The sequence below is a fragment of the Canis lupus genome, chromosome 33 (genome assembly GCF_011100685.1).
Source record: "Canis lupus familiaris isolate Mischka breed German Shepherd chromosome 33, alternate assembly UU_Cfam_GSD_1.0, whole genome shotgun sequence".
In the NCBI taxonomy this organism is placed as follows: Eukaryota; Metazoa; Chordata; class Mammalia; order Carnivora; family Canidae; genus Canis; species Canis lupus.
In genome coordinates this window covers 8623011-8645912 of record NC_049254.1, presented here as the reverse complement: position 1 = coordinate 8645912, position 22902 = coordinate 8623011, and the positions used below count along the sequence as shown (strand labels likewise).

At 36.9% G+C, this 22902-nt stretch overlaps 1 long non-coding RNA gene across 4 annotated transcripts in view; it reads right to left on the bottom strand.

The window, feature by feature from the left end:
- Nucleotides 1-3908: 3908 nt before the first annotated feature.
- LOC111093799 overlaps nucleotides 3909-22902 on the bottom strand; it is a 52713-nt gene continuing 33719 nt past the window's right edge. For all 4 annotated transcript variants that reach the window (XR_005383042.1, XR_005383041.1, XR_005383044.1 and 1 more), the window contains one exon: nucleotides 3909-4361. This is a non-coding gene — a long non-coding RNA (uncharacterized LOC111093799). The remainder of the gene's footprint in view (nucleotides 4362-22902) is intronic.

Here is a 22902-nt window from a genome sequence, read left to right as displayed (position 1 = left end):
CATGACACCTTGATTTTAGACTTCTGGCCTCCAGAACTGTGAGACACCAAATTTATTTTAAGCCACCAAGTTTGTGGTACACTTTATGACAGGAGACCCAGTAAACTAATACAGTTAGAAAGAGACACAGCAGAAGACAGAAGAGGAAGGGTGGAGATGGAAAAAAGCTTATAGAAGGTCAGAGGCAAAGAACCAGAGACTGATAAATTCCAGAAGAAATATAACTGGAGCAAAGGAGAAGGTGATGTCACCAAAACCTCAAAAACCAAAAATAACTTATTTGGTTCCATGATGATACCCCTTGATCTCCAACCTCACTATTCTGACCATTACTCCCTCCTGCCTTTAAAGTCTTAAAAGATCATTGGCAGCTCTGCCCAAGTAAAAAGAAAAGAGTAATAAAAGCTAAGAATGAATTGATACGAGCTGCTGATAGGAATGAAACCCGCACCACTGTGAATGCCAGCTATAAACACAGCTTCAATTAGTAAAGTTGATTTATGATAAGTTGAAGATGGACAGGGTAATCTCTAACCACCAAAATAATAAGAGTGTGCAAATATCAAGCTAATAGAGGGGGAAATGAAATAACGAAAAACATTAAACAACCTAAAACAAAAAAGTGAAGAAGGAAAAGGAAAATGCAGTACGAAACAAAAAGGGAAACAGAAGGCAAAGGATGATATTTATACCCAAATATACCAGTAATTACATGGAAGTGAACTAAATAACCCAATTAAAAACAAATATTATTTATTTATTAATACTTACAAATATTTATTATTAAATAAAGGAAGAAAAAAAACGCTATAACCTACCTCCTAGAAATAAACCTGAAATAAAAGGGTACAGAAAAGCTGGAAGTTAAAAGAAAAGAAAAATGCCATGCAAACACTAAAATATATAAAACTCTTGGGGGTTGGGTTCCCTCTGAAACAGACCTAAAACAAATATTTAAGAACACATAGAGTTTCCTGGGATCACTTCCCAAATAAACTAACAGGAGCATTGGGAAGGATGAAGAGTAATTTTTTTAAAAAAAGAAGGAAAGCAATACTGGATGCATTAATTATCAGGTTACTACTGTAGGTACCTGAGACACAATCCCACTGAGTACCTCTAACAATTGTACAAAATCCTTCAGAGCTGTTCCATCCATGAGGGGATAAAGCTGAGGTACTTATTCTCCAGTTCCCATTTGCCACTACGCACATGCGCCAAGCTTACCAGAGAAAGCCCTCAGGTGGAGAATCATAGGTGACTGCAATAGGAAACAATCACACAATTCTGTGTGTGCACAGAAATGATGAGAGCCAAGGAAATATGAGCAGGATATTAACAGGATATGATACATAGTTAAAATAAACTTTAAGGCAAAAGGCCCTTCCAGAGGCAAAGAAAAACACTCTATAAAGATAAAAACTTCAATTCACAAGAAATATAACAAATTGATACACCACTAATAATATAGCATCAAAATACAATTTAAGGTAAAAAATGGACAATATTAAAAAGGAAAGTAGGCAATTCCACAAACTTGACAGGTTTTAATCTACTTTTCTCAGTAACAGATAGAAATACAAGTAAAAATATTAATAACAGGGCGGCCTGGGTGGCTCAGCGGTTTAGCGCCTGCCTTGGCCCAGGGCAGGATCTTGGAGACCCAGAATCGAGACCCGCATCAGACTCCCTGCATGCAGCCTGCTTCTCTCTCTGCCTGCGTCTCTGCCTCATTCTCTTTCTCTCTCTCTCTCATGAATAAATAAATAAAATCTTTTAAAAATATATTAATAACAATATTGAAGATCTAAACAACACAAATAATTTAATTAACACAGAGGAAGTCAAACAACTTCAGAATGCACTCTTTTTAAGTATAAACAGACATTTGTATAAAGTGATCAATAAGTAAATCTTTTTTTTTTTACAATATGAAAATCTTAACACATTTCAAAATTTAACTTTATATAGAACTGTTCTCCAACCACAGTCCTAGTAAGCGAGAGTTAATACCTAACAGATAACTGAAAGTCCCACATGTTTGGAAATTAAAAGTAGAGCTCTAAATAGCATATGTACCAATGAAAAAAAGTTATAAGAGAAATTAGAAAATAAACTAATGATAATGAAAATATGGCACATTAAAATTTATCATATATATTTAAAACTATATTTAAATGAAAATTTATAACCTTAAATTTATATGAGGAAAAAAGAAAGTATGAAAATCAATGACCATCCCAAGAATGTAAAAAGCAGAAAAATAAAGCCAAGGAAAATAGAAGAAAGGAAATAAGAACAGAAACAACAAGGATAAGAGCAAAAATTGATAAAATAAAAGACACACCTTTAATTAAAAGGCTTGGTGTTATAAAATGATTAGTAATTAGTGAAATCTTTGAAAGACTTTTCAAGAAATAAAGAGAGAACACCTAATAAAAATTAGCAAATAAATAGGGTGCACACTGCAGATCATTGTTACTAAGAATATCACTAGACAATATTAGAAATTAACTCATACATTTTTTAATTTACACAAAATATGCAAATTCCTAGCAACCTACATTTGCCAAAACTGATAAATTAAGAACTAGAAAATCTGAAGAGTCCTATAATTATTAAAAGAATTGAATATGTCATTATTGAGACAGTGTGATATTGGCATAAAGATGGGAAATGAAACAATGAAATAGAATGCCAAGTCTAAAAGCAGACCCAGACATAAAAGAACACTTGATTTGGGACAAAAATGCCCTGCAGAGCAGTTAGGAAAGGATATTCTTTTTAAATAATGCTTGAACAATGGATATTCAAACAGAAAAAAAGCTTACACATAACCCCTAATTCACACCATACAGAAAAATCAACTCCTGGGAGATTGTAGATCTAAATGCGAAAAGCAGAATAAAGTTTCTAGATATCTAAAAGATATTCTCTTTTAGGAAGTGGGAAGTTGGAAAGATTTCTTAAATCAGACACAAAAAGTTAAAAAAAACAGACACAAAAAGCTGTAATTAAAAGGAGATAAAATTAAATTATAACTTTAAAATCAAGAACATTTATTCCATGATGAATATTAAGAGAGTGAAAAAGAAAACCACAGAGTAAGAAATATTATTTGTAACCCATAACCAACAAAGAAATCATATACAGAATATTATATAAAGAATTTTACATGATCAACAAAGATCTGTTTCTTGATATGATGCAGTGAGAAGGACGGAAAAACACTTCTGTGGTATTCCTACCAAAAATGTATAACCTGAATTGAATCATAAAGAGACAAAATTGAATAAACCCAAATTGAGGACAATTCTACAAAACAAATAGCTTCTAATTAAAAAAAAAAAAAATCAAGGCCATGAAAGACAAAGGAAAACTGAAAACCAATTCCAGATTAAAGGAAACAAAAAACCTTAGCCACTAAATGCTACATTCTTAATTGGATCCTAGACAAGAAAATAACAATTTTTCTTCTTTTACTGTAAATGACATTAACTAGCAAGACAATTTGAGAAATTTGAATAAGATAGTTCATTTTTATACCATATTGGTGATCATATAAATGATTATATATAAGATTATTGATTATTGATTTCTATTGATTATTGGTTGCCTTGCCGCACTTCCCTCCTCTCTATCTTCCCCATAGACCTTTCAGCTGCAAGGCCTATTATAGGACTATGGTGTCCCCTGTTGCTTTCCTCGGCCCTTATTGTTCTATTGCCATGTCCATCTTACTTGATTTCATTTGATGGAATAGGGAAGGGAGATTAAAATCCCCTTAAGTACAATTAATCCTATCCTATATAGGATAGGATTAATTGTACTTAAGGGGATTTATGAATTGAATCTCAGAAAAGCCAACCGACTTGGCCCTGCCTTTGGCAGAATGGGGTCTAGAATCCAGTTCCTACGTCATTACTCTTCCCTATAGTACATACTGCCTCTCTAGGACCTCTGGCCTCTGAATTATTTCATCTTCTACAGAGAATCGAATTCCTTCTTAATAAATGTCTTTGAACCATGGTGTGTTTGATTTCTATGGTTGCTGTAACAAATTACTGTCAACTTAGTGCCTTAAAACAACACAAATTTATTCTCTTACAGTTCTGGAGGCCAGAGGCCTGAAATCAATTTCTCTACAAAAGAATCAAGGCATCAGCAGAGCTATAGTTCCTCTAAAGGCTCTAGAGGAGAATGCTTTCCCTTGCCTTTTCTGGTTTCTGGTAAACGTCTACATTACTTGGCTTGTAGTCCCTTCCTTCATCTCCAAAGCCAAAGATGTAGCATCTTCTCTCTGCGATTCTGCTTCCTTCTGCTTTCATCACATGGCCTTCTCATCTGTGTCAAATTTCCTTCTGTCAAAAAAAAAAAAAAAAAAAATTCCTTCTGTCTTGTTATAATGACACTTTGGACAGAATTTAGTGCCCACCTGATAATCCAGGATACTCGCCTTATTGAGAGATTCCTAACTTAATCACATTAGCAAAGTATCTTTTGCCACAGAAGGTAACACGCACAGGTCCCAAAGATTGAGACCTGATGACCACTGGGGCCATTATTCAGCCTGCCACATGTGGTAACAAATTTAGTGACATGGATATAAACAGCTTCCAAAACTGTGACCTACATGAAAACATTCAAATGCAAACTGAAAAAGGTAGGGATAAGGACACTGTCAGAAAAAAAAAAAAAAAACCTAACATCTAGAGTACAATGAAATGTTTATAAAATATCTTTGCTTTTACTTGACTCTTAGTACAATAATCTGACTATAAAAAGACATTTTAAAGACAATAGGGGAGGGGATCCCTGGGTGGCTCAGCGGTTTGGTGCCTGCCTTTGGCCCAGGGCGCGATCCTGGAGTCCCGGGATTGAGTCCCACATCAGGCTCCCGGCATGGAGCCTGCTTCTCCCTCCTCCTGTGTCTCTGCCTCTCTCTCTCTCTCTCTCTAATCTCTCTCACTATGTCTATCATAAATAAATAAATAAATCTTTAAAAAATAAATAAATAAAAATAAAGACAATAGGGGACATTTGAATGTAAACTGGGTATTAAAGGATTCCAAGGAATTCTTGTTAATATCATTAAATGTGAAAAATGGAATTGAGTTATGTAAGAAAATATTCATATTTTTAAGAGGTGCCTAATGAATTATGTAGGGGTAAAGTGACATAAGAACTAGAATTATCTTTAAGATGTTCACCAAAGGATAAGTTTAGTAATAAAGTAAAGATGGCATAAGAGTCCTAATTATTGAATATGGGTGACAGGAATGTGGGTGGGGAGTCATGACACTATTATCTCTGTTGTTGTGTATATTTGAAATTTTCCAAGAGGAAATAAGAAATGTATAGCCTCCACTTCAGAATACAAATTGCCTCTCCCAATCCCCAGGCTCAGCCTCTGACCAGTTGCTCTAGAGGGCAGAGAAGCAAATGGAAGCAAAGAAACCTGCCTCATAGAAATAAAGAGTGAAGCGGTAATGATGGTGAGCGTATGTGTTTAGCATTTGAGAGGCTGTCTGCTTGGTAACTATTACCAAAAAAATCTCAAGGTTTTAATGATAGAAACTCATAGGAACTTTTTGTGTTTGGGTGTTGGTTGTGTTTTTCCTTTGCAAACCATTTTCTCCCTATTTGTGGGATTGTGATAACCAATATAAGGTTCTTTCCCCAATGAGGTTGGAATATGAAAGGAGTAAAGCCATCAACCCCATCCCACCTGCTTCCAGGCTCTTTTCCATAATACTCCCAGAGTCAGCCTTCTAACAAGCCAAAATGACCCTGTCTTCTCGGTGGTTTCCCTGTCTATGCCAGATAAAGTCCACAGATCTTGACAAGACCCTTCATGATCTGGCCTCTCCCAAAGCTGAGGATCCAAAAGTTATAAGAAGAAAAAAAATAAGTTCCCAAAAAATAAAAGATAAAGATAAAGGGATTCAGTTCTAATAGTGGTCCAACAAAAAAATTATAAAACAAACAAAAAGTGAAAATCAAGCTTCAGATATTAGGGCAGCATTAAAATTCAGTTTGTAGTTCTTTTTTTTTTTAAGATTTTATTTATTTATTCATGATAATCATACAGAGAGAGAGAGAGAGAGAGAGGCAGAGACACAGGCAGAGAGGGAGAAGCAGGCTCCATGCACCGGGAGCTCGACGTGGGATTCGATCCCAGGCCTCCAGGATCGCGCCCCAGGCCAAAGGCAGGCGCCAAACCGCTGCGCCACCCAGGGATCCCTTCTTTTTTTTTTTTAATTTAAATTTGATTAGCCCACATATGGTATCATTAGTTTCAGATGTAGAGTTCAATAATCCGTAACACCTGGTGCTCATCACATCACATGCCCTCCTTAATGCCCATCACCCAATTACCCCATCCCCCACTAGCAATCCTCAGTTTGTTTCCTATAGTTAAGATCTCTCATGGTTTGTCTCCCTCTCTGATTTCTTTCTATACTGTTTTCCCTCCCTTCTCCCCTGATCCTCTGTGCTATTTCTTATATTCCACATATGAGTGAAACCATATAACTGTCTTTCTCCAATTGACTTCTTTTGCTCGCCATAATACCCTCCAGTTCCATCCGTGTTGATGTAAATGGGAAGTATTCATCCTTTCTGATGGCTGAGTAATATTCCATTGCATACATATACCACATCTTCCTTATCCATTTGCAGCTGACATGATCCTTTATGTGGAAAATCCAAAGACTCCACCCCAAAATTGCTAGAACTCATACAGGAATTCAGCAACACGGCAGGATATAAAAATCAATGCACAAAAATCAGTTGCATTTCTAAGCACTAACAATGAGACAGAAGAAAGAGAAATTAGAGAGTCGATCGCATTTGCAATCGCACCAAAAACCATAAGGTACCCAGGAATAAACCTAACCAAAGAGGTAAAGGATCTATACTCTAAAAACTACAGAACACATGGGAAAGAAATTCAGGAAGACACAAAGAAATGGAAAAACATTCCATGCTCCTGGATTGGAAGAATAAATATTGTGAAAATTTCTATGCTACCCAGAGCAATCTACACATTCAGTGCAATCCCTATCAAAATACCATTAACATTTTTCACAGATCTGGAATAAATATTCCTAAAGTTTGTATGGAACAAGGAAAGACCCTAAATGGCAGAATATTGAAAAAGAAAACAACACTGGGGCATCACAATCCTGGACTTCAAGCCCTATTACAAAGCTGTAATCGTCAAGACAGTATGATACTGGCACAAAAACAGACACATAGATCAATGGAACAGAATAGAGAACTCAGAAATAGAATAGAGAACCCCACTAATTTCCAACAAAGCAGGAAGAATATCCAATGGAAAAAGGACAGTTTCTTGAACAAATGGTGCTGGGAAAATTGGACAGCAACGTGCAAAAGAATGAAACTGGACTATTTCCTTACACCACACACAAAAATAGACTCTAAATGAATGAAAGATCTTCATGTGGGACAGGAATCCATAATATCCTAGAGGAGAACACAGGCAGCAAGCTCTTTGACCTCAGCCATGGCAACTTCTTGCTAAAAATGTCTCCAAAGACAAGGGAAACAAAAGCAAAAATGAACTATTGGGACTTCATCAAGATAAAAAGCTTCTGCACAGTAAAGGAAACAGTCAACCAAACTAAAAGGCAACCTATGCAATGGGAGAAGATATTTACAAATGACATATCATAAAGGACTAGTATCCAAGATCTATAAAGAATTTACTGAACTCAAGACCCAAAGAACAAATAATCCAGTCAATAAATAGGCAGAAGACATGAATAGACATTTCTCCAAAGAAGACATACAAATGGCCAATAGAGTGGGCACCTGGATGCCTCAGTAGCTGAGCGTCTGCCTTTGGCTCAGGGCGTGATTCAGGGTCCTGAGATCAAGTCCCACATCAAGCTCCCTGCATGGAGCCTGCTTCTCCCTCTGCCTGTATCTCTGCCTCTCTCTGTGTGTCTCTCAGGAATAAATAAATAAAATCTTAAAAAAAAAAAAAAAAAAGGCCAACAGACACATGAAAAAATGCTCCACATCACTGGTATCAGGGAAATACAAATCATAACCACAGTTCAGAGTTCTTAACAGACCTAGACCATTCCAAGGGAGTACTTAGTATTTAATTTCAAATTCACATTCTGACTTGAAAGTAATTGCTAAGGTAATTAACATGGCATTGTAAAAATATTATCTAGATATGTTGGAAATCCTTCCTTTCTAAACCAAAAATCAAGTTGTCTAGTCTTAACAGGACAAAATGAACTGAAGTTGAAAGTGCCCTGGAAACTTCAGGATACAGGAATGCCATAACAATTTCTTTTCATCAATGAAATAAAACGATACAAACATATTTTCAGTGAAAAGTGAAAAGTCTCCTGGATTGCAAAATCAGATCTCCTTGCTTGCAAAAATTGCTTAACTGCTCATGCCTATCTGCCATCAATCCACTGCCTCACAACGAGATTTCTCCTTTTCTTAAAAGCCTAATTGGATTTGGGAGATAAAACATATGCAATAGATAAATATATACAAAGTTCTATGTTAATGCAAATTATTTCTTTGAAACGATTACCCAATAGTGACTTATCCCAAGTATTTAGCGTACTTACTCTTCTTTGCTTGGGCAACACTGTGTCTTCTGTGTTTCTAGTTAGTCTCTCTTTGCAGAAAGTAAATTGATAAGAAGTTGGATTTCATTCAGGTACTTGAATTTTCTCTCTCTTCTCTGAACAACTGTATATTTCTTATATGTCTTCTTTGTTTAGAAATGATTATACATTGACCTCAATTATTCTCTATTTCCCTTAAGGCTTTTCTTTATCAAAAACTGTATGTTTTCTCATGAGAGAAAACCTTCATGACATTGGATTTGCAATGATCTCTTGGATATGGCACTAAAAGCACAAGTAACAAAAGAAAATATATATAATATGGACTTCATAAATGTAAAACTTTTATACATCAAAGAACACTGTCAAGAAAGTGAAAAGAAAACCCACAAAATGGGAGAAACTATTTGCAAGTCATTTATCTGATTAGAAATCAATATCCAGAACAATGGAATAATTCCTACAACTCAACAATGAAAATACAAACAACCCAATTCAAAACTGGGCAAAAGATCTGATTAGACATTCCTCCAAAGAAGATATACAAATGGTCCGTAAGCACATGAAAAGATGTCACCATCACTAGTTATTAGGGAAATACAAATCACAATCACAGTGAGACACCTCTTTAACCAATGTGGACGGCTATTTTTTTCTTAATGGAAAATAACAAGTGTTGGCAAAGATATGCAGAAACTGGAACTCTTATGCATTTCTGGTGGGAATGTAACATGGTATAGCCACTGTAGAAATGACTGTGGCAATACCTCAAAAAGTTAAAAATAGAATTATCATATGATCCAACAATTCCATTCCACGTATATACCAAAAAAAATTGAAAATCAGGGATTTGGGTACTTATAGACCTACGTTCATAGCATCATTACTCAAAATAGTCAAAAGGTGAAAACAACACAAATCCATCAAGAGATGATTGGCTAAACAAAGTGAGATATATACATACAACCGAATATTATTCAGCCTCTCAGTGTTCTTCAGACTGAATGACTCCATTTTCTTTGAGTATTACCCATGGGTCAACTTAAAATAAAAACAAAAGCATTGCAAAGAGACCCAAGGTACTTGAGGTCAAACCCCAACTCTACAGCTTAAAAGGATATGATCTCAGCAAGTAATTTCATTTCTTTAGGACTCAATTTCATCATCTATAAAATGGCAGCTTGCTAGAGCCAGTGAAGCCATAGTTCTAGAAGCAGCCCGCCCAGAAATAAGTACTGGCTTTTCAACCTGTTAGCTGTGGGTCCTCAGGCAACCTCCTTACTTTCTCTGTGCCTTGGTTTCCTAAGCTAGGAGATAAGGATAATATCAAACTAATGTGTTTAATGATGATTAAATGAGTTAATGCTTATAAAGCCTGTGGAACTGTATCTAGTACATAGTACAAGCTGAATTAAAAATTAACTTTTACTATTATTATATATGCTCAACTTTCTCTTTAAAAAACAGCCGCAGATATTTTAAAATATTTCCTTCTATAAAAGAACTAATTTCCTTCCATAAAACTTGTTACCAGAGGGGACTGAATCTTTTAAACACAAACAATGCACCACAGTTTTGATTTTGATGGCTGGATCTATTTAGTTGTAAAATGTAAATATTTGATGTAAATTCTCTTAACAGGAGCTTTAAATAAATTTAAAATATAAAGGATTTTCCATGGAGTTGATTGTCCAGAATTTCTTAGAACATTCTCACTGCCAAGTTGAAAAATAATAATAGTAATAAAAGCTTTTCAAACATTCAACTTAAATGCCTTAATTCTTTGGAACCGTTCTTTTTCATTTCCGAGCTCCAAATAATGAAGAGCTATTGCTTCAGGAAAGAACAGAGAAGCCACAAGGTTATTATCTGTTGATATGTTTGTCAAAGTAGGATACAACGTCTGAGATAAAGTGCTGCAGGCCTGACTGGTTCTATTGTCTAGAATAAAATCATGAGGAATGGGATCCAATGCCACAAGGAGGCCAAGGACTGAGCAAAGAAGGGGAGCTTTATTTTCAATCAGAAGTTTTTCTTCTTTCTACTCTGCAACCCTTACCCGTCCCTACCCCTGCCATGTTTTCCAAAACTACAATCTCAATAAAAGCTTAGGTAAAATAAAAGAAAGAACTAAAATAACATGTGAATTAGGTAAGTTGGCTATTCATTCCTCGTGTGTTCCTTCAGCAAGCAAACCACCACTGACTTGCATTCACTGATAGATTCAAGGATTTCTATTTGTGGCCACAAAGCAAAATAAATGGCAAATCCACGGATCTGGTGAGGCTCCTAAGGCTGTTTTGCATGCAGATAAACCCTAAAAAATATATAAGAAGTCCAGAAACAATCTTGGGGGAAAATCTCAAAGATTACTTTTTGGTTGAGGGGTTGCTTGTTGAACCCTCCTGTTCTGCTCAGGAATGGGACATCTCTCAATAAGCATTAATGCAGAACTGATTCCAACTTAGATTACTAAATCACTGTCTTGAAATGGGAAGTTCAAGTTCAAATTTAAAGGAACAGAAGTTAAATGTCTATATTCACCCACTTGGATTCTCACTTCATTGACATTTCCTTTAACCCATGACACCCATTTCCTTTAACCACCCTCACCGGATCTTTTGCTTCCAGCATAAACTCAGACAAAACCATTTATTGGGATCCCTGGGTGGCGCGGTGGTTTGGCGCCTGCCTTTGGCCCAGGGCGCGATCCTGGAGACCCGGGATTGAGTCCCACGTCGGGCTCCTGGTGCATGGGGCCTGCTTCTCCATCTGCCTATGTCTCTGCCTCTCTCTCTCTCTGTGACTATCATAAATAAATAAATTTTTTTTAAAAAAAAGTAAAAAAAAAAAAAATTTATTAACAGAGTAAAAACAGTTAGAATCCCTAAGGCAGGAAGAAGTGGGGAGTCCAGGGCTAAGAGTGGATGGTTGATCAACACAAGTGAACATACTTAAGTCCTTGCTAAATTTTCTCATGATTTATCCCATACAGAGTTCCAAGGAATCTTTGAATTTTAAATTATTGAGATGGTCACTTGAACTTGCAGAGCATAAAAGGAATAAAATGGGAATGGGAAGCCACATAAATGTTAAATGACTAGTTCATTGGCGAAATCAATTAACTTCAAACTGACTCGTACTGCACCAACAATATTTAACAAAATATCAGAGAATCAGGTGCTTTTTAAAAGTCAGTTAGCTGATTTAAAATGCTGAGTTGACTCAGGTCTTGTCCTCGGCTATACTAAGCCCTTCTCCAATATCCTCTAAATATCACACTTTTCAGATATCGCTCTATTACTCTATCTAAAACTATTCCTTTCTAATCAGAATTCCTAGCACTTTAGGGAGGCCTGGGTCACTCAGTGGTTGAGCGTCTACCTTCAGCCCCAGGGCATGATCCTGGAGACCCGGGATCGAGTCCCACATCGGGGGGGTCTCTCTGCAGGGAGCCTGCTTCTCCCTCTGCCTATGTCTCTGCCTCTCTCTCTGTGTGTCTCTCATGAATAGATAGATAAAATCTTTAAAAGAGAGAGAACTCCTAACACTTTATTAGAAACACTAATGTTGCCCTCTTCTTACTTTGTTTTAGAGTTATTTGTTTCTTTTCCTGCAGGCAGGAGTAATGTGTTTTTAATTTTTCACAATGCCTTATGTAAAGTACCCAAAATATTAATTGAATGAATGTCTTCAATTTTCCTGTCATGTACCATTATGCGGAAAGATCTCTAACCATTCTAATGCAGATGAAGGACTGACAAGAATCCAAGTTTCTCTTAAATTTTACTTTACATGAACTTGCCTTCCTGCTTGTATCATACTTACACTGATTATCAAAAAGCTTGATTTCCTAGAGTGCACAACTGTCAGGAGGAGGGAGACAGACCAGAATGCTGAATGAGTGACAAGAAGAAATCAGTTTAAAATTAAAACTCTATCTTAGCTATGATAAGTCATGTTCCCTGAGGAAAAGACTGTAGGGGAGATTTGCATTCAGACTTTCTTCCTCCCCCCAATTGCAGATTGAACATCTGTAATAGGGTAAAGAATGAAGGATTAGGAGGAAGGCGAGATTGAACTGTGATATAGAAACAACAGATGTTTCACCAAATGCCATTGGGAGGGCAGAGATGGGATAACACCTCAGAGTTGTTCCAAATTGAGGTAAGAGAGCCTGGGACATTTTGCATATCCCCTAGTCATTGGACGCAGGCAGCTTCCAAACACAGCATAGTCTTGGGAAAGGACAATTTCCAGAGAGGGACTTGGGTGAAAGCTGTCAGCAGCCAATATTTTAGGGAACTGAAGGAAGGAGCATCCCAGTCTTGAAGCAGGGACTCTGAGTAGTAGACCACAGTATCCCCTACAAAGTTAATTTACAAAGCAATCTACATATATGGCCAATGAAGTGAATACATATATACAAACAAATCAGCACTGCTATTTAACCAAGAAAATCAAGTCACTAAGTCACAAGGTATTTTTTTATATTATTTTAAGAGGTTATTGAGAAAATGAGGCATCTAAAATAATTTCTGTCATTGCCTTGGCCAGACATCTAGTGATAGCACAAGTATCACCTGCAAAGTATATTTACTTAAATGAAATCAGGAAAATAATGCTTGGGTCCATTGCTTTCCCAAAAGACACTGATGGGAACAGATTCTCTCTCTACTCAGTTTTATGACATTATTGCTAATACTGCATTGAGGTGAAATAGTATTATAGTTAAGAATATAGATCCTAGCTGTGCCTGGCATACTGTTAATTCCCTTTAATGGTAGTATGAACATTTAATATCATAAAAGATCCAGTAATATTTAGAACATTTATCAGTTTATCACCATTCTTGAGTACAAATCCTCACTCCCCACTCCAAAAAGAAATGCTGCTGTCTGGGTTTGGTGTGGAATTATTACTTACACAAAACAGTTTACATGAGTAAATGAGTTTGGATAGATTGATGAGAAATCAACAGGGCTTCCCCAATATTAGACACCCATATGTCCTTGAATAGACTCAAATTGACACAGTAACCATTATTCTAAAAGTCAGAGTGGCCTACCATAAGAACTCAGCCTAAGACTCAAGACACTAAAAATAATAATCCTATATTCAGAGGAATATTATACAAATGGAAATAATCAGTTGGAAGGTAGGCAGGAATAATATCATGGATATGTTATAAAAAAGTAGTTGAGAGGGACGTCTGGGTGGCTCAGCAGTTGAGCATCTGCCTTCAGCTCAGGGAGTGATCCTGGGGTCCCAGATGGAGTCCCACATTGGACTCCCTGCAGGGAGTCTGCTTCTCCCTCTGCCTGTGTCTCTGCCTCTCTGTGTCTCTCGTGAATAAATAAATAAAATCTTTTTTAAAAAAAGAAAAGAAAAGTAGTTAATAGGAGCCCTAAGTCAAACTGAAAAAAAAAATTCTCATATTGCTTTTCTGCTATGTACATTCTTAAGACAAGTTAATAACTTTTCTGAGCCTTACTTTTCTCAACGCAATTAGTAATAATTCCAGTCTCATTAAGATTACGGTGCTATCAAGGGTGACATCAGCAAGATGGGAGGCTAGAAGGACCTAGCACTCATCCCCTAAAAAAAACCAGCAATTTTAAAACTACCCACAAAAAAAAAAAAAAAAAAAAAAAAAAAGGCCAGCTCTGGGTGAGCTCCAGAGTATAACAAGAAAGCTGCAACAACCCAGTGGAACACAAAAACTGATGATAGCTACATAGAAAAGCAAAGAAAGCATTTTACCTACATCACCCTATCCCCCAGCCTGGTGTGTTTGGGCAAGAAGAAGGCCCCAAATTCGCCCATGGGTATATGGGGAGCAGGAGAACCCCAGAAGCTCTAACTACCCAGGCCTACAGCAGCCCTCACTGCTGCCATGGATACACACAGCTTGTCCCACCAAGGACCCCCACAGTCTTTGCTGACTAGTAGAGCTGCCCGGAGTCCACACTGCTTCACTGCTTCACCTCCCACCTCCAGCTGCAGCACCCTAGCCCAATGGCACTCACAAGTGAAGCTAGTCCACAAAGTCTAGAATAAAGGACTGCTCCTTCAAATGCACAAGTGTTCTTAACACAAGTGTTCATTAATTAGATGGGAGGAATCTTTTCACAATGTAAACATATGTCAAATCATCATGACGTACACTCTAAGTATCTTATAATTATGTCAGTTATACCTCAATAAAGCTAAAAAAGGAAGACTCAAATACATAAAGTCAGAAAATAAAGGAGGAGATATTACAATGGGTATCTCAAATATTAAAAGAATCATAAGAGACTCTTATGAACCATTATACTCCAACAAAGGAGACAACCTACAAGAAATGGTTACATTCTTGGAAACATACAACCTATCAAAACTAAATTAAGAGGAAATAGAAATCCTAAATAGACTGATAACAAATAAGGAGATTGGATCAGTAATCAAAAATCTTCCAGGGTGCCTGGCTGGCTCAGCTGGTTAAGTGTCTGCCTTGCCTTTGGCTCAGATCATGATCCCAGTGTCCTGGGATCAAGCCCCGCATTGGGCTCCCTGCTCTGCAGGAAGTCTGCTGCTCCATCTCCCTCTGCCTGATGCTCCCCCTGCTTGTGCACTCTCTCTCTCTCTCTCTCTCTCTGTCAAATATATAAATAAAAACCTTTAAAAAAATCTTCCAACAAATAAAAGCCCAGGATCAGATGATTTCATAGGTAAGTTCTACCAAACATTCAAAAAAGAATTATTACTAATCTTTCTTAAACTCATCCCCCAAAAAAGAAGAGGGAACATTTCCTAACTCATTATATGAAGCCAGCATCACCCTAAAACCAAAACCAACGATACTAAAAGAAGAGAAAATTAATGCCAATATCTCTGATGAACATAGATGCAAAAATCCTCAGTAAAATACTAGCAAACTAAATGCAACAGCACATTAAAAGCATCATAAATCAGGACTATGTGGGATTTAATCCTGGGAAGCAAAAATGGCTCAACAAATGCTAATCAATCAGTGTAATACACCACAGTAACCAAATGAAAGGGGAAAAAAATACATGATCATTTTAATAGACACAGAAAAAGCATTTGACAAAATTCAATACATATTCATGATTAAAACTTTGAAAAAAATAGTAATAAAAGGAACTTACCTCAACACAATAAATACCATCTATGAAAAGCCCACAGCTAATATTATAATCAATAGGAAAACACTGAAAGCTTTTCCTCTAAGATCTGTTACCAGCATGGATGCCCACTCTCATAATTTCTTTTTAACATAATAGTAGATAGTAGAAGTCCTAGCCAGAGCAATTAGACAAGAAAAAGAAATAAGCCATCCAACTCAGAAAGGAAAAAGTAAAAGTATCTTTTATCTGCAGATGACAAGATCACATGTGTAAAAACTCTAAAAGCTTAACCAAAAAAATGGTTAGAACTAATAAACAATTCAGTAAAATTATAGGATACAAAACCAATAGACGAAGATCAGTTATATTTCTGTATACAAACATCAATCCAAAAAGTAAATTGAAAAAGCAATCTCTTTCACAGTGCAACAAAAAGAACAAAATACTTAGGGATAAACTTAACCAAAGAGGTAAAAGTCTTATACATTTGAAAGTATAAAACATCAGTGAAGTAAATTTTAAAAGACACAAATGGAAAGACATTTTGTGCATATGGTAAGAAATAGTATTGTTCGTATGTTAATATGTTCATTGTTAATATGTCCATCCTATTCAGAGTGATCTACAGATTCAATGCAATCACCATCAAAATACTACTTCTTGGGCAGCCCGGGTGGCGCAGCAGTTTAGCCCTGCCTTCAGCCCAAGATGTGATCCTGGACACCCAGGATCAAGTCCCACGTCGGGCTCCCTGCATGGAGCCTGCTTCTCCCTCTGCCTGTGTCTCTGCCTCTCTGTCTCTCTGTTTCTCTCATGAATAAATAAATAAAATCTTTTAAAATAAATAAATAAATAAATAAATAAATAAAATAGAAGTAGAAAAACAATCTAAAATTCATGTAGAATTACAAAAGATCCTGAATAGTCAAAACCATCTTGAGTAAGAAGAACAAGCTCAAGACATCACACTCACTGATTTCCAAACATATTACAAAGCTATAGTAACCAAAATAGTATGGTACTGACATAAAAACAGATATATACACCAATGGAACAGAACAGAATGCCCAGAAATAAGTCCACTTATCTATGATCAACAGATCCTCAACAAAGGTATCAAGAGAACACAGTGAGGGAAGGATAGTCTCTTCAGTAAACCATGGTGGGAAAACTAAATATCCAAATGCAGAAGACAGAAAATGGACTCTTATCTCATCCTATCTACAAATATCAACTTAAATGGATTATTAGACTTAAGCATAAGACTTGAAACTTTTAAAATATTAGAAGAAAGCATAAGGAAAAAACTCCTTAACATTGTTATAGGCAATAATATTTTAAACGTGACACAAGAAGCAGGCAACAAAAGCAAAAGACATGTGGGATTACATCAAGCTGAAAGCTTCTGCATGGCAAAGGAACCCATGAACAAAATGAAAGGCAATCTACGGAGGCAATCTACGGAGAAAATATTTACAAACCACATATCTGACAAGGAGTTAAAATTCAAAATATATAAGTAATTCATATACCTCAATAGAAAAAAAGGTTTAAAAATGGGCAAAGGACGTCAATAGACCTTTCTCAAAAATAAAAATAAAAGACACATAAAGGGCCAGAGGTATATGATAAAACTTCTCAATATCACTAATCACCAAGGAAATGCAAATCAAAACCACAATGTTTTTATTTATTTATAATGAAAACAGGTGAGAATTTTCACACCGGCTAGAATGACTATCAGACAGGAGATAACAAATGTTGGTGAGAATGTGCAGAAAAGGAAACCATTGCACAATTTGGTGAGAATGTAAATTAGCATAGCCATTATGAAAAACAGTAAGGATATTCTTCAAAAAATTAAAAACAGGCTATCCCTGGGTGGCCCAGTGGTTTAGCACCTGCCTACGGCCCAGAGCATGATCCTGGAGACCCGGGATCAAGTCCCACATCAGGCTTCCGGCATGGAGCCTGCTTGTCCCTCTGCCTGTGTCTCTGCCTCTCTCTCTCTCTCTCTCTCTCTCTCTCTCACTCTGTGTCTCTCACGAATAAATAAAATCTTAAAAAAAAATTAAAAATAGAACTGCCTCATGATCCAGCAATCCCACTGCTGCATATATTTATCCAAGGGAAATGAAATCAATATCTCAGAGATATCTATTCTCCTACGTACATTGTAGCATTATTCACAACAGCCAAGATATACAAACAAACTAAATGTCCGTTGATGGATGAATAGATAAAGCAAAAGTGGTGAGTGTATATACAATGGAATATTTGTTCAGCCTTGAAAAAGAAGGAAATCCTAACATTTATGACAACATAAGTGAGCCTGGAGGACATTTATACTAAGTGAAATAAGCCAGACACAGAGAAACAAATAATTCATGATCTCACATATATGTGGAATCTAAAATAGCCACATTTGAATGTGAACTGGTGCCGCCACTCTGGAAAACTGGGTGGAGGTTCCTCAAAGAGTGAAAAATAGAGCTGCCCTATGACCCAGCAATTGCCCTGCTGGGGATTTACCCCAAAGATACAGATGCAGTGAAACGCAGGGACACCTGCACCCCGATGTTTCTAGCAGCAGTGTCCACAATAGCCACACTGTGGAAGGAGCCTCGGTGTCCATCGAAAGATGAGTGGATAAAGAAGCTGTGGTCTATGTATACAATGGAATATTCCTCAGCCATTAGAAACGACAAATACCCACCATTTGCTTCGACGTGGATGGAACTGGAGGGTATTATGCTGAGTGAAATAAGTCAATCGGAGAAGGACAAACATTATATGGTCTCATTCATTTGGGGAACATAAAAAATAGTGAAAGGGAATAAAGGGGAAAGGAGAAAAAATGAGTGGGAAATATCAGAAAGGGAGACAGAACATGAGAGACTCCTAACTCTGGGAAATGAACAAGGGGTGGTGGAAAGGGAGGTGGGCACGGGGTGGGGGTGAATGGGTGACGGGCACTGAGGGGGGCACCTGATGGGATGAGCACTGGGTGTTATTCTGTATGTTGGCAACTTGAACACCAATAAAAAATAAATTTATAAAAAAATAAAATAAATAAAATAGCCACATTTGTTAAAATAGAGAGTATAATGGTGGTTTCCAGGGACTCAGGGGAGGGGGAAATGGGAAGATGTTGTTCCAAAGGTACATTTCAATTAGACAAGATGAATGAGTTCTGAAGATCTAATGTACGGTAGTGTCAATGTGGTTAACAGCACTGTATTGTATACTTGAAATTTGCTAAGAGGGTAGATCTTAAGTATTCTCACCACAAGAAAGAAAGGAAGGAAAGGAGGGGGCACCTGGCTGGCTTAGTCAGTGGAGCATGCAACTCTTGATCTCCAGGATTGCGAGTTCAAGCCCCAGTTGAGTGTAGAGATTACTTAAAAATAAAACCAAAAAAAAAAAAAAAAAAGAAGGAAGGAAGGAAATGGTGACTACATGAAATGATAGATATGTTCATTAGCTTGACTGTTGCAATTATTTCTATATATGCATATGTCTCGAAAGAGGTTGTACAACTTAGACATACACCGTTTTTGCCAATTCCTTCCCTCAGTGAAGACAGGAGGGAGATCATGGTGCCGTTACATAGGATTTTATGTGAAAAGTGCTTAGCAGAATGTTTAATATATTCATACATTCAAGTAAATAGTAAATACCAAATAGTAACAGTATGTTTGAAGATATTACAGATTTGAAGAACTATATTCAACCTTCATTGAAATATGTTCTATGGAACAGCTATGAGAAAATCATCTTTTGAAAATTTAAGTTATAAAATATTCCAAAGCCCCATGATATTGTGAAACAATGGTCAGCCCCAATTGTGTTAGTGCCACATATTCTTGCATCATGGTTTCAGACTTTTTTAGTTCACAATCCCTCTAAAAGATTTTTGAAAAACTATGTACTTCTTCAGATATTTAACTTTACTTTTCTTTAAAAAAAAAAAAGATTTTATTTACTTATTTGAGAGAGAGAGAGCAAAAGTGAGCATGAGCAGGGGGAGGGGCACAGGGGGAGGGAGAGGCAGGCTCCTCACGGAGTGGGGAGCCCAACGCAGGGCTCAATCCCAGGACCCAGAGATCATGACCTGAGCCCAAGTCAGACACTTAACTGACTGAGCCACCCAGGTGCCCCTAACTTTACTTTTTTCATGAGTTTTTACATTTTATTTTTTATTATCAGGAAAGAGAAATATGTACATTTCGTGAAATAAAATAAATGAGGTCTGACTAATCAGAATAAACCCTTCATAATATACTTTGATGAAATAGGTATTAACTCTCTTATGGAATTAAGCACTAGCTGACCTGCAGACACATCTTAGAAACAGCCTCTGTAAGAAGCACCTCTGTAGAAACTAAAGTTAGTTTCCTGGCTCTACAAGACTGGGTTGGAAATTTAGTATGGTACATTTGACTAGTTCTTCATACTTTTCAAAGAAATTTCGTACTCTTCTTTCTCGTTATGGGCTGTATCTCTGAACTATCACTTGGTCGGAGAACCACTTCTCTTGACTCTCTGTGGCCTTTATAGAGACAGCAAAAGGAAAATGGCTAAAAATAAGCTGTCCTAAAATTGACTCTCTCATTTCTCAACATATTCCCATATATTTTGACTTTCTATGCTTAATTCAGCCCACCACTTTAGTTCCAGCCCTCTTCTTTCTGAGAAATATATTTTCAATTCTTGGGAAAATGGAAGGATGATCATTTCCCACAAGGTCAATGAAGAGAGAGCAATGCCAATACATCTATAGCCTGTTTCAAAAGAAGAGAGGAAAAAAAGGCAAAGAGTTGGCAATATATTTTTTTTTAAGTGCTGCAACTGCTCTATAAGATCACTGGCTCTTGAGTTGTAAAGGAAATATTGACAGAATCTGAAACTTAATTTATTGTTATCTAAAGATCATGCAGATAACTTAAAAACTGTTAGGCATCATTTACAACCACCAAGTCTCCTAAACCAATATCCCAGAAAGAGGTGAAGTTTACCAGCTTTGCATTATCAGTGAGGGAAAGGTCATGGAATTCCTGAGCGGGAAGCATTTTGAAAATATCTAGTTCACTAGCTTCATTTTCAGGTGCCAAGAAAATGTGAAAATATTAGAAGTATGTTTTAACATATCCTTTAAAATCCATTATCATTTTTTTTTTAAAGAAAACAAATGACACAGTGAAGAACAGTCGTCCTCTGTCAGAGAAGGTTATCCTCTTCAACCAAGTACACAGCTTCAGGAGGGATTCAGTAGAGCAGGGAAAAAAAAAGAGAGAGAAAGGAAAAAAGCCAGGCAGATTAACCTGGCCATCAATAGGGTGACAAATGTTGCAGCCAGAAACCCTGACATCTGGTGAATGCACTATTTCTAAGTTATCCAGACATTGCAATGAAATGTCATGCAGTCCTATCCAAGAAGGAGCATGGGTTCTTGTAAAAAGAATCTGAGTTTAAGTCCTAGTTTAACCATTTATTGGATAAGTTGGGCAAATACCTTCACATCTCTGACCCTGACCTTCATCTTTAAGAAAGGAAAAATAATGAACTACTCCGCCCACCTTACATAGCTATAAGGACCAAATGAGATAGATGATGATACGTGGTAAAGGTCAGAGTAAACTATAAAGGGCTAGGACAGCAAAACCCAAATATAATTCATGTTCCATGTGCCCCCGTTTATGTAAAGTAACAGAAACAGTCCAGCAAAAAAATGCAAACATACATGCACTCACACATATGCACATGTACAAGCTTGTTATTGTCTGGGTTTTTTTAATTCGATTTTAGCCATCCTCCTGGATGAGAAGTGGTATCTCATTGTGGGTTTGATTTGCATATTCCTAATGACTAATAATATTGAGCATCTTTTCTATGCTTATATCTTTCACACATGTCCTCCCGTTCCATTGGCTGTCCTTTTATTTTCCTGGTAGTGTCATTTGAAGCACAAGAGTTTTTAACTTTGATGAAATCCCATTTACCTGTTTTTTCTTCTTCCATAGTTTGTGCTTTTAGCATCTTCTTTTCTTTAATTTCACCCTCATTCAAACATATAGACTACTTTAAAGCTAGTCCAGGAACCGGGGGCTACCTGCGCCAAAGCTGTCCTAGCCACAGTGGATCTTGGCTGGAAATAAGAGACACATTAGAACTCTGTACCACATGAATTCGTTGATTTCTACTCTTTCATCATCCCACCCTTCCACACCCACCATACCCCACCCTTAGTTTCTGCCGAAGTTCCTTTTGGAAAACTCCAACGTCATCACAGGTGAACAAAAGGAAAAAGGTTACATCTCTGCCAGGGTATGTTGGAAAATAAGTATGTTCTCAATGATCAGATGTCTCTGTGCTACACTTTCAACTAAAAAGTTCAGAAGGACCAGTATAGAAAGTATGGACCCAGAAGGCACAGAACTGGATAGAATCATGATTATCCTCACCAAATTTGCAAGAAGAATTGACAAACAAAAGCCTGAAAGAAGAGTCAGAAGAGTATAAAAAGTAAAAACAAACCATGAAAATACATAATGGCCTGTATTCGCTTTTCAAGGAGGAGAAGGTTCTCCATACCTCAGGGGGTATTAATGGGTATCGTTGGCCAGTACTTCTTTTCTAAAGTAACTGCAGGTTAGTACTATGTCCACCTAAGGGGAGATTGGCGTTCTCGTAGAAATTTGACTATAAGAAAATGGATCCGGCCTAAACCAGAAAGTTTCAATCCCAATTCCCTAATTATGGAAAAGAGTATTTGGTTGGTCTAAGCTGATCGAGTTACCATCACTTCTCCAATCAAAGTGGCCAACATCATGTAGTACAAACAGGACTCCTTCAGGAAGGAAAGCTGAAAACATATCTAATGTGAAAATGGCTTAAGGTAGTGTCATTACCTGGTAGAAAGAACAGCAATAGTCTAGGCAAGTCCATAGTCTTTACACTCGATGCATTCTTTAAATGAGTCTGTCCCATTAAGAATCAGTGGAGTTTTTCTAACTTTCGTATATACACACACACACACACACACACACAATTCCCATGAGCACTGCAATTATAAGATTAAAATATCTTTTACAAATACATATCTATGTTTAGTTCTTTCTCTAAACAGCAAATTCTCCCATAAC